Source organism: Rhyacophila brunnea, unplaced genomic scaffold (genome assembly GCF_057557595.1).
Source record: "Rhyacophila brunnea isolate RB1 unplaced genomic scaffold, BYU_Rbru_1.0 scaffold_5, whole genome shotgun sequence".
In the NCBI taxonomy this organism is placed as follows: Eukaryota; Metazoa; Arthropoda; class Insecta; order Trichoptera; family Rhyacophilidae; genus Rhyacophila; species Rhyacophila brunnea.
Genome location: NW_028233170.1, coordinates 36,605,005 through 36,619,312, shown reverse-complemented (window position 1 = coordinate 36,619,312; position 14,308 = coordinate 36,605,005).

The following is a 14,308-nucleotide window of genomic DNA, read 5'->3' as shown; positions in this document are numbered from 1 at the left end:
GACCACCGCATGACCCAAGAGCGTACCGTCCAATCACTCTTCTGCCTGTGCTGGGTAAGATATTGGAGCGGTTAATCAGCAGAAGGCTGGAGGACTACCATGAGAGAATCTACCCTATCTCGGAGAGGCAATTTGGCTTCAGACCCGGCAAGTCTACTGAGGACGCTATCAGATTTGCACAGAAATTTGTTGAGGACTCAAAAGGAGTCATTGTGGCAGGCTTCTTTTTGGACATAGCCGGTGCCTTCGACACCGCATGGTGGCCATTAATTCTATCTAAGCTTTGGCTCCGACAGATCCCGGGGGACCTCTTTGCCCTAGTGCAAAGCTATTTTAATAAAAGGGAAGTTATATACGACTCTAGCACTGAATTGATTTACAGGGAGACCACCATGGTGTTTCCGAAGAATTCCGTGCTTGGCCCCTTGCTATGGAATATACTTTTTGACGATGTTTTGACATTACCTCTGCCACCGGGCTGCGCGCTCGTCGCGTACGCTGACGACTTTCTTTTACTAGTTGGCTCGTCGAGCCGTCCGACACTCGAGCGCGTAGCTAAGGACGCATTATCGAGAATCCTTAACTGGGGTAAGCTTAATAAGCTTGCATTTGCACCTGGCAAAACAGAAGCTATCCTCCTCAAGGGCAGCTCAAGGATAAACATAAATAAGCGATCACCCGCAGTGCGCTTTGGCGACTCTGCTATAAGGTTTTCTCGAGAGGTGACCTACTTGGGGGTCGTTCTGGACGAGAAGCAGACCTTTTTGAAGCATGCTAAAGTAATTGCGGCTAAGGCCAACTCAGCCTATCAGAAGGTTGCTCGCCTGGCGGGCAACATTTGAGGCCTAAAGCCTCGGGCCCTGAGAATCGCCTACGAGGCTATATTCATGGGCATCGCTGGCTATGCCTCCAGCGTGTGGCACACCAAAGCCTTGCTGACAATTGTGAAGAGGGCTCTGCTTAGCGGACAGAGGGCTGCTCTGATTGGTCTTACTAAGGTCTATAGGACCACATCTTCGGATGCCCTGGCGGTCCTTGCGGGGGTCTTTCCCCTCGACTTGCACGTTCAAATTAGAGGATCGATCACTCTCCTTATGAGGAGGATCAATACAACTCTTGCCGGTGTCCCACTGACACCGCCATCGAGAGTGGAGGGCGTGAGCTACAGAAAGACTGTATCTGAGCTGGTCTACAAGACCGCATATGCGGCATGGCAGGCGAGATGGGTGGCCTCCTGTAAGGGCCGCCAGACTTTTCTATACTTTCCAGATGTCTCGGTGAAACACATGACGAGGAGACTGGTGCCGACCCACTGGACTAGTCAATTCATGACTGGCCATGGAAACTTTGCGGCCAAACTGCAGGGGTTTGGTTTGGCAGGACATGGGTCGGGTTGCTCATGTGGACACGACCAGCAGGACGCAGAGCACGTCCTGTGGGACTGTCCACTTATGGGCCCCGAACGAGCGGAGTTGTTTGCCTGGGTCCGACTCCATTCGGGCCCAATAGGACACGCGGACATGGTGGCAACCGAGGCCAATTTTGCGGCCTTTACTAAATTCACCAGAGCGTACGGGGGGCGGGACACTCCCGACTCCCCTTGCGACTCTTCAAATTAAAGTCACTCTGATAGTTGCCATATAAATTAACATCATGCATTCGCACTTCGGTGCAAGGTTGCATCACCAGTCCCGTGCGGCTCTGCTCGGGACAAAATGAGGGCTTAAATTCTTTGATCTGGCACACGTAAGGGTTATGTTAGCCGGCCGCGTATGACGTGGCTGCATATACATAACGGGAGCGGAGGTGGGAATTTTACACACCGTGTCCTGTATGATAACATAAAACTACATCCTGGTGGTTAATTATCATGGTTGAGTAAATGACGACCATATCGTCAAAATTTATAATCACCCGGTATATTTCTGCATCCTTATATATCTACGCTTAAAGGTTTCCTAGGTTAAAGCTTTAAAGTCATCCCGCCAGGCTTAAACGACTTGGTAATGTGACTTGGCTTAGTTTTTAGTACTTCTATTGACCGCACTGCCACTCGATAGTGGTATATAAGAATCTGTATTTTTCCAATTGAACATACGAATTTACGTCTCTTACTCATACGATAAACAACGGTTTGCTACCACTCCTTTGTGCGTAGCTTTTAAAGAAGTGTAGTAAATAAGTTAGAAGCTAAGAAATGATGACAAATACTGTACAGTCTATAAGTTGGGCGAATCGGCGACTGATTTTCAAAGTAAATTTAAATAATTTAATGACTCATGACTCCAATGACTTTGGTGAGAACCGGCGGGCGTCGGTCAGTAGATAATTAAGGTAATTAATGATTCCTTGATTTAAAACACAAAAATTGATTGTCAGCAATAACAAAATTTGATAAGCATTTCATGTATGATATACTAATTAAAATTGTCTTAATTAAGTAGGAGGCCCGTAGCTTAATTGGTTAAAGCATATTGGCGCGATATCAGTGGATATACGAGTTCAAATCCCGTTGGGCGTCGTATTTTTTTTTCGAATGTGATTTTTTCTAGTGGGTATAAATCTGAGGTGTTTTCAAGTTATGTGTTCAATAAATGACTTGGGTTGACAGTAAAATTAACCATTTAGAAGTAAAAAAAACACATTTTTTTATGTATTTATATTATAATATATATTTAAATAATTACGTATAGGGGTCAGATTTGTATGTCAATTTCTAACGAAAGTGAATAAAAATAAAGTAATACACATTTCATAATTTAAATAGAGAGCAATAACATAAGTAGGATATCTTTTATTTCATCTCAATCAATATGTTTATCCAGAAAAAAAAATTACAACATTCCACTGTACTATAAAATACCCAATAGATTGAGAGATAAATAATTTAAAAGTGTTCATATTTTTGATATTTGATTAGAGGAATGATATAAGATATGTTTAATTAAAAATGTTCACAATTAATGTATTATCTTAATAATAATTAGGATAGGTTTCATCAATCTAGAAATACATTGCTTATAGTCACAATAAATGTACAAAATAGGGTATTTATAGCATTTTGATAAAATTCTATTCAATTTACGAGGAAAGTAAAGTATATTAGGTTTAATTATATTGTTGATTTTGTCACTTTCATTCGTATACCAAGTTCGTTGATAAAAAAATAGTGATTCCTTAAGCACATTAACGAATTGCTGTGATTTCACCATTTTTTATAGTAATTAACCTATATAGGTAGACAATGTATAATGTATATCCTTCCACAGTAAAGTAGCATTTTTTATGCCAGCTACGTAGGCACTTATCTTCTAACATAGGTAAATTTCTCTCTGAAACTACCCGATGGGTATTTTGTTGGGAGGCACATTACTGAAATCAGCTCAGATACCTTTTGCGAGAAGCTAGTTAGCATGCACGAAGTGGTAGCGTTGGAGGCTTCGCGGCGTCGGCGTCGCTGTCGGAGGAGCTTCCGGCGACGCCCTACCGGAAAAACCGGATCCAATCTCGCCGCCAATTGCGTGAGATAGTCTACTTTAGACGAGGTGTGGGGAATTATTTATTCAATAGCCTTTTTTGTCGATAAAAGTTTAATATTCCCAGTAGACGATCGATGATCTATCTTAAGATAGGTACTTGATACATACATTATACTGTAGGTTAGTGGGCACTTATAATATTTTTATTTTATTTCAATGACATGTTTCAAATAAATAAATATTAATATGTTTTGTATTTGGAATCGCATATAATCTTTTTTGTTAAATTTAATAATATTTTTTTTTAATTAAAAATCAAAACATTATACCCAGGGAAGAAATAATGGGAACTGAAATACATAACGGGTAAGGCGATAGCAGATAACCGACTCGAGTAAGGAAGAATCCGGGTTAAACTTACACACGTGTCAAGAATACGTTTAACGTCGAATACTGAAAACTGCTCTCGGTTTACGCATTTACGCTAATTTAATGTTAGTGTATTACACACATTATTGCACGTGTATAATGCGTGCTTCATTTTCGTAGGACACTCACACATTCAAAACCCTGCATCAAGATGCTACTATCGGTATTCTATTTATTATCTGTTCTGTGACTATACCTATTTACATATTTTCAATACTAAAAAAAGATAGCTGGCACGAAATACAGTCATTTAAATACATCACAGTTAGTGCTGCCAATTCTAATTCATAAAAATATATTACAAAGGTTCATGAAAGATATTCTTATTAAAAAATTTAAAAAATATGTTACAACCATCGTTTCATGAAAATAAGTCATAAATATCAACATTCTTTTCGCGATAATATAGAATAAATAATAATTCAGCATGTTAATTTTCAAATAAATCTCGTGTAGGTAATATTCTAGTTTTCTAAGTTTTATCGACCTAAATAGCATCCTTGCAAAATTCGTACAATACACACGGTCGTAACGTGTTTACTATCTTAAAAAGAAATTACTAAAATCTGTGTAATTTAAATCAAGATAATTTCATTTTCGGATCAGAAGCAATCCATTTATTTGGTTTTGGTGTTCTTGCACTTGCTAACACTTTTTTATTTTAATTATATTTTATCAAAATTTAAAATACATATTATTGTTAAATTGAAATCAATGAAGCCGATTAAATAAATATTTAGATACTAACCCAATATATATTATTATATGCGTCGCAAGAATTTATCTGGTTTCTATTTGCTAAACAAAACCTTTGTTTCCTCTATGCCGCTTTTATCTTCCCGCAAGAGGTCACAGTGTCCCCTGACTACGCGACAACAAAAACAAAACAGGGCCTCAATCTCTAATCAAGTTGAACCGCTGGCCAATCGTCTCAATAGTCGTTTGCCGTTCTACTTAAACGTTCTTGGTAGATCCATACTGCTTCTTATGCTATCTCTTATACGGGCATATTACATTTCAAGACCTGATTCTAGTTCCATTTAAACGTTAATAAAACAACTATGTTTGGAAAACTTTAGGAACATGGCATAAAACAATATCTGAATGGTGTTGGATTCGAATCTTTTATTTTCTAGCCAATGGCTTTATATCTAATTAGGTGTAGATATTTTCATTTAATTTCGTTGAGACATGTCGTCGTATGTAGGTAACCATTGAATAAAGTGTGGTTATGCGTGACACTAAAAATCACAGATACCTAAAACCCATTGTATAGATAAATTGTACGGATGTACGTGGCAGCGAAACACTATTGCCGAAAAGAGTTTAAAAAGCTTGGTAAGATCTTTATTTAATAGTGAATAAACCTATCTTGATGATGACGACAGTTTAAAAAAATCAGAAAACGTAATATATTAGAAAAAATAATCTTGAAGAAAATATAGTTGCCGAGCGACCCGCATTTGTATCGCCCAGCATCGTATTTTTATTCTTTTGTATGTGTGTTTCTAATTAATTATGTATGTTTAATAAAGACTTTATATTCTTCAAAAGGATGCATTCATTATTCGTTGAATTAAAAATATTTAAAAAAAAAAATGGTATAAATAGTATATTTAAGAATGCCCAATTTGTATTTACTCCTACGATGGACGATCGGCTAACGCGTCGGCTTATAATATCGTGGGTCCCAGTTTCAAATTCTGTGTCTGGCAAATACACGATATATTGTTTTGCAATGTGTGTTTGGAGTATGGACCTAATACGTTGAACAAGTGGCTGTCATTCATTTCTCGTTAAAAAATCTGTTAAAAAAAATCTTCACACATGGTCAAAAAATGTATTCAGTCAAGATATATAATAATTGTTCTTACACAATAATATTATGTTAAAACAATAATATATTATATTAACGAAGATAAATTTGACATCTCTTGTCGTCTAGTAGGGTTTATTTCACTTGAGTTTTTCAGCGTAGTATGACCATTGGACATAAAGAGGAAATTCCCTGCCTCTATTCGCATAAGCTCATTTCGCTTATTTCTCTGGTCTTTCGCACGTAATCGTTTAAGATATTACATCGGCTCATTTTGCGACAGCCTACCTTTTCCGTGAGGTGCTATTCTTCTATCAACTTTACTATAGTTTTCAAAGAAAAAGAATTTCCGACGATGACGAGGGCAAAAAAAGAAAAACAGAAAAATAACTACTTCAAATATTGGTAGCGATCAGAAAATATAGCGCGCAATATAATACTACAAGACTTGTTGATAATGTCATTTAAATATTATAACTTTGATGTTATGCGAATGAGGTAATGATTGTATATTGTAAAAAATAATGGAATATATTATTTAATTTTATTTAAATGAGATTATTGAATTTATAAAAATATACCTACAGAAAATGTATATTTTTACAATTTTTTTTGCATGATTTTTGTTTAATATTTCCTGAAGAAAATAGTAAGCTTTTTTTAAAGTTAAGACTCGTAGCAAAAATACAGTATTTGTCACACTTACTAGAGTGACCAAAGTTAAAATAAATAATATATTTAAAAATGTTTTTCTATATTATAGAAATGTAATATTATATAGTTCGTAAAGGTGCGAATCGAAATTCAGGAGCCGTCCACTAGTAGCTATTTCTACGTCTCTGCACAGCCTCTGCCGCGTTCCGGTCATAACTCATAGTCAGTTAAGTCAGCAGTAGTATGTACTGTGGAAGACAATCCACTAGAGATGAACATCAAAATCTAATATTCCTTTTAATATTTCTAGCTACAATGATCGTTGATTATTAAATGCGTAGATTATTATTTTTTTTATAATATTATAATAATTAAATCTGTAAGAATATTATTTTTATTAAATGACAATTTATGGCAATCATCTTTTATTGTATTTAATATAATTAAGTGATTTTTTATCTCTATGTAAGATTTTTGCACTTATAACACACACGTATAATCATTAAAAAAATTAATTCATTAATATCACTAACATTCAATCTAAATAATAGGAATCGTTGCAATCCGTATAAAGTTTGTTCTTTGCATTATTATTATTTTTTTGAATTTCGAACATAAACGTAAAATTAGACAGTTGCTACGGTCTTCTAAAATATATGATTTGAATTTCTGAAGTTTACAAGAAATAACTATAATATTATATTCCATAATATAAAGTGACCGGTTTTTTGACATTTTCTTTTATCTATCTATATAACCAGATATAATGCTCACTTTATTATTATTTTCAATAAAAATAACGTTTAAATGCTACTAAAAGTTTGATTAAAATTAAACTAATTTTTAGCAGTTAAAAAGTAAAACTTGACATGGGACGTCCACATCTTTTATTCGGGAAACATCATGGGGAAAATACGTTTTAGTTTTGTTAATACAAATATTTAGTTTTGTATCCAGGTTAGTACATTTTTGTGCGTTACCGTTAACTATGATATCGGTAGTCCTTTAATTAATCCTCTTATCTAATCCTGCCATAACATAAAAAATGGTTATTATAGTAAAGTGTTATGACAAAAAATTACACTTTCGTGTGACATCTTCGTCTGATATAATATGATAACGATATGTTATGTGGTTTGTGTTGATAAACCTTTTATACGTTTGAAACAATCTTATTTTTGAAAGTATTCGTCTCATGTTAAAAATCATTACTCTGCAAGTGCACTAAAACCATTGTTCCCTGATCAGTTCACTTCCTGAAAACACTAGTATAAGTATTGCGCGCGTGATTATTTCGTGTGAAGATTATTTTGTGAATTAATACACTACAGTGGACGTGTTTAAATTATATAATATTTCCAGAGTCTGTAATATTCCTTATAAAATTTAATTACTATAATTTACTATTGTAATATACTGATATATTGTGAGATCCATATAAATTAGTGTACCGATAAACGTGGTTTTAATTTAAATATTCTATAATTTATAACTAAGCATAAATATATATAAATGAATATCCTTTAATATAAAACATACCTATCTGTTTGTATAAATAATACCGCATAGTTTAGTAAAATCCTGAATGATTTATTTACTATCAAAATTAAAATATAATTAATTACATACACCTGATATTTAAATACAAAATTACATAATATTATTAATTCATAATTGTTAATAAATAAGGCAAAATAATTATCAATAATACTCTAAAGTGTAATAATTGTATATTGCAAAAAATGGCGTGATGGCATATAGATTTTTTTTAAATTATCCGCTTATGTATAATATTTAAGATATTATGAATGGAATATATTTAATAAAAGGATCAGAGCATTCATAAGATAGTATCATGATAATATAATTTAATACAAATCTCAAATTATGTCTAAATAATTGAAGGGTTGATTATAATAACAACATATATCATAACTGAACAATTTTACAGGACAGCAAAAACATTTAATAGAATATCTTCATTGTGAATTACGAATTATATTTTTTTGATGCGATAGTAAAATAGAAAATATGTGTTTATTTTTCAATGCGAAATAATAATCATTTTAACTTTTGAACTACCTATCAGAAAAATATTTAATAGACAGATGTTAATTATTGACATAGTTATTATGATGTTTTGTAGAAACTCTTTTGTCAAATGATTTTTTTTTGCTGGAATCAGAAAATTTAGCACCTTTTAACTCATGGCATGTGTTGTTTTTGAAATAAGGGTAAATGAGAGCAATACATTTTTTTAAACAAAATTACGTCATATAAATCTCAAATATGAAACAACTGACATAATATGTTGTTTTTGTAATCCACCCTTCCTGTAATTTTCATATAAACCATAATGGCAGGTAAAAAAACTTTTGTTGAGATTTCATTAACCTACCTAGTTATATCTTATTGTAGGTTAATAATTTCTTAGTTTGAGTAAAAAGTCTAGATTGAATTCAAATTAAGCACATTGTGATAGGTAACTGATAAAAGTATTTTTTTATTATTCTTACGGCATGTGCGGTGATAATTAATTCTTTGTTCAATATATCATAGTTTACATGCTACTAAAACTACAGTGATAACTACAATAAATTATTAGTGAAGATTTATATTCTTAGAGGGTTATATAATATTACGTTAATTTAAACTGACAGTATTATCTGCAAGGTCATAGTGTAATAGATTTAACAATATGTCAGATATTATATTAATAAGTGATTAATTTCAGTTAGCCTTTCGTTACTTTGTAAGACGTCTTTCCAAAGATTAAATTATTCATTAAAATTTTCATGAATTACTAAGTTTTGTTATAATGAACGCAATTTAATTTCAACATTAATACGCTTTTCAATAAATGTATACATAGCTTACAAAATCCTTTGAAACCTTGCAATGTTTATAATATGAAGTTAATTAAAGTACCGTTTTCGTTGAAGCTTAGCTATACAAGACTAATCAAGTAATCTTAATGGTATTAAGAAACGCCTAAGTATAACATATAATTACTTACACACTCGAATAAAGGACGCTTTACTTTCTAGGCGTCGAATTTTCCAACGAACCCTTAATATTCACTGTTAAAACGTGATAATATGAAAGAAACGCTATTAATAATACTAAATATCTTTGCAAAGTAACAATTACTCTCTGTAAATAAATTGTCAACAATTAATAATTTATAATGTTGTTTTACTTATTTTGCCTTTTCAATTCTCACATGCATACTATTATTTTAAATATTAATCAACGAAAGCATTGTACTATTATTGTAAAGGTATTAGTTTTAGTGACCTCAGATTTGCCATTCGAATTTAAAATAAGTTTTAATTAGTAATTAATTTAACACATAATCACTATGTAGTTTTTTTTTTGTATATTATAACTATTTATAATAAATAAATATTTTTTTCCACAATTTTTTTACTTCAGATCATTGAAATCGGTTAGTTGTAGTAACTATCATCACCATATTTACTTGGAGCTTATTTATATCTAACTGAAGGCCCACCCTATGTCTTCATGCTATCCATATTGTTCCCAGTTCTTCGCTTCCACGTACTTTCACCATTTTAATGCACTTCAAATATCACTGTATGATTAGATTTATCTAGTGACTAAATATTTACCAAGTAATATATTATCTAATATATTTTAATTTGCTTAAAATCCTCTATTACGTAATTTTGTACTCTTGTCTGCCTTCTTCTGATTTTATTTGTGGTAGATATTTGTTGGTATGTCAAGAATAAATGTATTATTAATAATTTGCACTACCATTCATTTTTTAATTTTACTTATAAATTATAATAATAATCCACGTATCTAATTCGCTAGTTAAGAATAAATTAGTAACATATCATATTGGTTAAATATTTTATACCTAAGGTTTAGTAAAATAGTTAGTTTTGAAGATACTATTCATATACTCGAATGCACGCATACACCGTTCATATAATTGACACAATTAAAATTTGAAAAAATATAATAAAATCTACGCTATAAACACTAAATTTATGTAAGTATATTTTAATTTTATTTTTATTATGTTATGAAATTCTCGATTAATTCGTTTAAAAGGTACTCAAAAGTTGACATTACTTTTCGTTGTAATAGGATAGTAATAGTTAAAATAGTAATCGTAGTGAAATAGCATTGGACTCCGTGATGATCGAACAGAAGGGCGAGAAATCTTAATGGCAAAATCGCAAATGGCAAGTGATAAAAATTATAAACAAACTAATCGCTGGTATTTTTAAGCCGAGTAGATGTTTTCATTAAATATCTCTTCTTGGTCGTGCACTCATGGCTGAGGATCGTGACCACATTTAAATTTCACCATCCTTCGAGCGACCAAGACATTCCATCCTTCTCGTCCGCTTCTCTCAGGGCAGAATGGATGGTGCCCCCTGTCAGCTCTTTCACTTGGTCGCTCCATCGCGCAGACGCTCTTCCTCTGCTTCGCCTTCCCTGAAGGCTACCCAAAACTACCAGTCTCTCTAGGTTATCTGGTCCGCGCCTGACAATATGTCCAAAAAACTGCAGAATTCTTCTCAGACATATCGTCACGAGCCGTTCCTTTATATTCAGTCTTTGGATGATTGACTGGTTCGTCCAGTGCTCCGTCCAAGAAATGCAAAGTATTCGGCGCCAACACCACATCTCAAAGGCATCAATTGCCTTCCGTTCTCTTGCCTTCAGAGTACACGACTCGACTCCGTATAGAAATATCGAGAACACTAATGTTTGCACAAGCATCATTTTTGTGGCAATTGAAATTCCCCGATCCTTCCATATCCATCCATAAGGCGTGTCATCGCATTTTTTGCAATCTGTGTGCGCCTTCTTATTTCCGTTTCGCATCCGCCCTTTCCACTGATGGTCGATCCCAGATATACAAACTGGTCGACTGTTTCGAGCTTTTGGAGTGTATTTGGTGTTGGTAGAAGGTTGGCCCGATCAACAAAATATACGTAACGTAAAATACTAGAAATTGTGAAAAAAGTTTAATTCGAACACGTCATGTATGTATTAATTTCGGGTAAATATGATTCTGATGCTTTTTTCAATGAATTCTATAGATAAAAAATATATTGTATAAAATATTATAGGAATAATAAAATATTATTAATTTGTTATAGCTTAAGGGGGAGACGCATGCCAGCAGAGAACCTAGCGGAAATATACGAAGCTTGCAATTTGAGATTTTTTTTGATAATTTACAATTTCAACTGTATTAATTAATAAATATGTATCCGAAAACATTAAAAATATTTTTTAATTTTTTTTTAAACTTAAAGATAAGCTTACAATTGTAAAAAAATGTAGTAAAATGTGAATTCGTCGCAAGGTCAAATCTTATTACTTCATTATATTTTATGGTCATACTTATCATTAAAATTTAGTTTATTAAGTTTTTTATATTTATTTTTAAAAACATCAATTTAAAAAAAAATATATATGTGTATAACTTGAAATCCTTTCCCCCCCCCCCCCTTTTAAGCTATTTTCTCGGTCTGAGACTGCGTATGGTACGTTGTTATGTTCTCTCAATTCTTTTCTATGGTATGGAAGTATGGATGATAAACCAAAAGATGTCACGGAGACTTGAAGCTTTCAAGACCGGGTGACAAATGTTGAAGTTCTCAATCGAATGGGAAAGGACCGAGAAGTTCTGCGAAGTATCAAAATCAGGAAACTACAGTACCTCGGTCATATTATGAGACGACAGTAAAGCATTACCCAACTTGTCTTTCAAGGAAATATCAATGGTAAGCGTAGCAGAGGACGACGCTGCATTTCATGGTTTAAGAACCTCCGTGATTGGTACGAGTGCAGCTCCCCTGAACTGTTCCGGGTAGCAGATGACAAATCTAAGATCGCCTTGATGGTGGCCGACCTCCGCTAGGGGATGGCACAAAAAAAGAAGAAAAAGCTATTCTCACAAGAATGTATGAATTATAATATTATATTGTATTATTATCCGTAACTAAATTCATGCTGTTTAAAAAGATATTGTAATTATTCTTTGAAAAACAAAAAAATATTATGAAGGTCAATGGCGAAAATGTAGGTGTATCTGAAAAATAAATAAAGCTTTTCGGGGGAGCTTAATACAGTCAAATATTATTTAAGAACAATTAAAACAACAAAGGGCCAACAAACCGTGGGTAATTTATTCCCCGGTATAAGCGTCGCGAAACAATACGACTCGTAAACAAAAATATCCCATACGACCTCTTGGCCATAATGGCAGGAGTGGCATACTCCGTGTAAAGCTTTTGGGAGGATCGTGAATCACTTGCGACAGCGGAGGATAAAATTCTAAAAACAATGACAAAGGGAGCTTAACGCTACCCCCCAAAAAACGTGAACGGCGTAAATATCTAAAAACAAAACGAATTTAAATGCACGCTAATACACATTTAAATGTCTCTATTGTCATTTAAATATTTTTAATGTGAAAGTTATTAGATAATACTTTCAATAATAGATAAAATTATACTATTTCTTTCCATTCAACGAATCGTTCACTAGATTTAAGAATGTATTTGTAAACCTAATTTGATAAATACGTCAGTCGCATAGCTTTGAGCTAATTTCGTTATAATTGGGTATGACGCATATGGAAAAATCGGTAATGCACGTTGTCTAAAATATGATAGATGCAAGATTGAGTCCCGTCCGGTATTTATAGTTTTCAAATTTTTTTCTAAAGAGTTTGTTTCTGAGATGTTACTGAATTATGTATTTTCAATAAATTAAAAACATATCAGTTTCTTAGTTAAAGAAGTGTGAACTCTTGTATTGAAGCATGCACGAGTTTAAAATATTAAGTCACTTTAAAATTCACAGTCAAGTTCCTATATTCTAAGATGGCGGCCAAAATTTTAATCGCGCTGAGTACCAATAAGTAGAAATTATATGAATAAAAAAAGTACTAACTTTCTATATTATTATATTTATTATAATAATTCAAATATTATGCACTAGAAGCAGAAAAGTATCATTGGTCAGGGGGGAGGGGGTTTTAATATGTATTTTAATTAAACCGATCTTATGAAGAACCCCTTTTATCGCTTTAGAAGAAGATTGACGTGTAACGTCAAAAGGACTGCAGAAAAACTGAGTGTGACCGACTGGAATGAAAGATAGCTCGTGATAGAAAATTCTTGATGATGGTTTTGCAGTTGATCATAGACCTGAGTGCCATCTTAAGTAAGTATATGGATTTATAACTATTTATCGTAAAAAAAATAAACAACCCCTTTAGGAAGGTGCCAAGACCCTCAACGAATTGTAAAATCAATGAAAAAAGCATTGCCCCAGTTTCGTAGTCGGTTAATATTTTATTTCAATCCATTTACACGCCTGATACTTGCTTGAATATAGATCCGTCTGATTGAAAACCATACAAGTGTATATAGCCTTCGTATAGGCATACGGCCCCAATATTCAGTCCGTGCCAAAATAAGATTGATGACAGAGCCTGACCCGCGTTATGCTTCTGAACTCGACTTAGCGCCTCAAACATTATGTGGGAAAACAGTTTAACGGAGTAAGGTTTCGCAGGAAAATTAACGTCAACACCCATAGTAGAGAGAATTACCGCATTTAAAAATCAATGTATTTAAACTTCCTTCAGGCCTGTTCTACTGTACAAAACACAGTGTATATTATTATATTTGCACATTTGAAAAAATGTAGACATTTCTCTCTTAAAACTAGAAACATAAAAAATATATTAGGTATGATATAATAATGTTTGAGACTTACACGGATATTTTTTGTCGCATTTATAGATTTCTGGGTTTTCACTACGTACTTTTTCCTTCTTTTCTCGATTTTTTGGGCACGTTACAGAAGTCATTCTCAAGATACCTATATGTTATGATGAAATTAGTGTAGTGTAGGTGTATCAATGCAA